Genomic DNA, 3,614 nt, shown 5'->3' with positions numbered 1-3,614 from the left:
CAATGGTTCTTAGCCCTGGCTACATCAGGAGTAACTGGTGCACTTTTAAAAACTCAGCTGCCAGAGATTCACTCAAACAAACTGAATGTGGATTTCTGAGAGTTGGGTCCAACCATCAGTATTTTTTAAAGTTTCCCAAGGGACTGTAATGTGCAGGCAGGGCTAAGAAGCCCAGCCCTTATTGATTGGTCATCTGCCTGTATCGTAGAGTTTTGCTGATTCCAGACTTTTTGAACTCAGAGCACTAGGTAGGTGAGTATTGTAGGTGGAAAAGGGTGGGTGTTGTGGATGGTAAGTAATAAGTACTTGAAAAAGTATCAGAAGGTAAAGAAGACAAAAGAGTTGTGGTAAGGGGTCCTAGGAAGGCTTCTGTCACAGCCATTGTGGATGGGTATAGTTTAGGAAACGCTGATGGGAGAAAGAGCTTTAAGATAAATAATCTATATTGGCATTGCTTCTGTTCAACATCATTTGTTGAGAACCTTTTGCACCAGCTCCTGTCATAGGGGCACAAAGATAGAAGGAAAAAAAAAAAAAGGTCCCTGCCATGTAATAAATTACAAGTGTACAATTAATAAAAAGAAGAGAAAAATAAGAAAACCTGACCAAATAAGAATAATCCTTATTTACCTGCTTGTGTGTACCATTTGCCATTATTACTCAGCACAAGTAGCTTTATACACATCATTAAATATGTGTTGGGCTATCTTTGTTGTAACTTGTATTCAGTTGCAGCAGTAGCCTCTGTTTATAACTTCTTAGCCTTTATGTGGTCTGTTTGTGAAGAGTTTAAACAAATTGAAAGGAGACTTCCACCTGCAACTTCCCTTAAGTATTATGTGTGAAGTAAATGTCTATAATAGTTTTTGGCAAATGCATTAAATAAGTCTTCTCATCTTCTTATACACACCCCCCCACACCCGCCTTGCCAATCCTTGGCCCCACCACATCACACCTAACACATTTTTCTAATCATAGCCTAAATCAAAGTATTTTTCTGTGCTTTGATGGGATAGAAATGGAAGAATTAAAGAGAAACTTCTCTAGTAGTAAGGGTCACAGGGCATCTGTGTTGGGGGGATGGGGAGCCCACAGTCCTTCTGTCCACTAGAAGCAGCATTAAGTACATCTCCACGGTTTCATGCCTGCTTGTCATGTGCTTCAACATCAGAATTCACTTGGAAACCTGTCTTAATTTTAGCATGTGTGTAGTGTTTGGGGTAGGGCTTCCCACCAGGAGATCATGGAAGCATAGAGGATGGCGAGCACTCCTATTCACTGAGCACTGACTTCCTCTTCACACCAGTGTTAACAAATAACATCAACAAAGCATAAATTTGTTCCGCCTGTTTTGGTGCTTTGTATAAATGGTATCACAGAATGTGTATGGCTTTTATGTCTGGCTTCTTTCCTTTAACACATTTGTGAGATTCATTCATTTTGTTGGGTGTAACTGTAGATCATTTACCTTCATAACTGTAGTGTTTTCCACTGTGTGAATAAACTCAAATATATTTATAAGTTCAACTGTTGATGGACGTTTGGGTAGCTTTCAGGTTGAGGCTATTACAATTGCTGCTATGAACAATCTGATACATGTAGTTCTGTGAATGTATATATGTATATCTGTTGGGAATATACCTAGAAGTGGAGCTGTCAGATAATAGGATATGTGAGCAGTTTAAATAGATAACTTGCCAAACAGATTTCCAGAGTAGTTGCACTGATTCTCTGGTCCATCAGCAGTGTATGAGAGTTATGGTGCCTCTCTTTGTTCCTTTCCATCTTCTCATTTTAGGCATTCTGGTATATGTCCAGGATGCAGTATGGTTTAATTTGCATTTTCTTAGTGGTTATGGAAGTTGAGCACCTGTTGTATTCGTTGGCCATATACAAGTAATTTTTGCCACTTGTTCTAACACGATTATTCTAATAACATATAGACAAATTTCTTACCCTATTTTTTTCTCTAGCTATTTTCATACCCCCCCCTTTTTTTAACCAATATAATGTCATTGGGAAAATAAGTTCCCTCCTTTTAGGCTAATCTAATACAGTTGTTTTCTTAAATTGTTGTTACCTGGTAGTAAAGTGAACAACATTTGTTCTCTCAAAACAAGAGGAAGATTTCACTAAAATTAAATAACCTGATATATAGTAAGTGTGACGGATTCAAGGAAGATTATGCATAGTCATTTTGGAATTTGAATAACTAATGTAAGTCTTTGGATGAGATAAAATATTTTACATCAATTATATCTTCCTCAAAAGGCAGTCAGCCTTAATACTAAGAGAAGGAACAAGCCTAGAGAAGAACCCACCCTGATGGAACTTGCTTTCTAAATGACAATGCTGTTCTAGAGTTGATATGATATTGATAAATTTGATTTAAATCAAATGAGCTATTGTTTAATAGGCCTTTTATATTATTGGAATTCAAGGCTGCCAAGCTCTTCTGTGAAGTGCAGTCATGGAACTTCAGAGAAGCCTTCCATGGTTAGGTGAGTTGGATAAACTCATTAAACTAACAGAGTTATTGGAGCATTCTGGGCTCTGCTAAAGACCACACGGGCAGCGTGACAGCCAAGAAAAGAAAGGCTAGAGAATAGTAGGAACCACAGAAATAAAAGAAGCTAGGTTGTCTGGCCCTGTCCTCATTTTCTTATTTTAAGCAAATACCTAGTGTATTTATTGCCTGACAATGACTGACAAAGGTATATAAAAAGTTCTGGCTCTTGGAGTGCCTGGGTGGCATGGTCACTTGAGCAGCCAACTTTGGCTCACGTCATGATCTCATGGTTTGTGAGTTCGAGCCCCACATCAGGTTTGCTGTTGTCACCACAGAGCCCACTTCAGATCCTCTGCCCCCTCTCTCTCTGCCCACCCCTGCTCTCTCCCTCAAAAATAAATAAACATTAAAAAAGAAAAATACTGGCTCTCCTTTTTGGAGAAAACAATTTAGTTGGTTGTATATTGCTGACTGAAACGTCATGTCCTTTGAGGCATCAATGGGATTTAAACTGATCCCAAGTCTTTCCAAATTGCTTGCTTAGTTATTTTTCTATACAGAAAATATTTTTATAAAAATGTATAATTCAAGGAACAGATTTCTCAAGGGCTTGAATGCCTTTGAATGCACTACTGCATTGACCAAATGTGAACACAATGCAGATCTCTCGTCACTTGTGATATACTGGGCATTGCGGCTCGACTGTCTACTCTCTCATCCCTATATCTGTCAATCTATCATTACTGCCATACCATTTGAATTTTGGAGGATTTGAGATTTGGGAGTGGACTTTAAGAAATAGATGTATACTTGAAATGTTTATCTTTTGGCATCTTATCAAGAACTTGCTAACATAGGTCCTGCATAGGGAAGAGGAAGAAATGAGAGGAAAATTATGAGAGAAGAAATGAGTTAGAGCCCCAGTTTTACAGTTCAGTCCTGATTCTGCCCAAAAAATTTACTGAAAGAATAACTCCTGAAAGGTGTGTGTGTATATACATACATATATATGTGTGTGTGTATATATATATGTATATATATATATATATATATGCATGTATATACATACACAGATATATATATTTACTTCTTGTCCTAGGGTATC

Source organism: Neofelis nebulosa, chromosome 1, assembly GCF_028018385.1.
Source record: "Neofelis nebulosa isolate mNeoNeb1 chromosome 1, mNeoNeb1.pri, whole genome shotgun sequence".
NCBI lineage: Eukaryota > Metazoa > Chordata > Mammalia > Carnivora > Felidae > Neofelis > Neofelis nebulosa.
The sequence above is the reverse complement of the archived record's forward strand: the minus strand, read 5'-3'. Positions refer to the sequence as shown.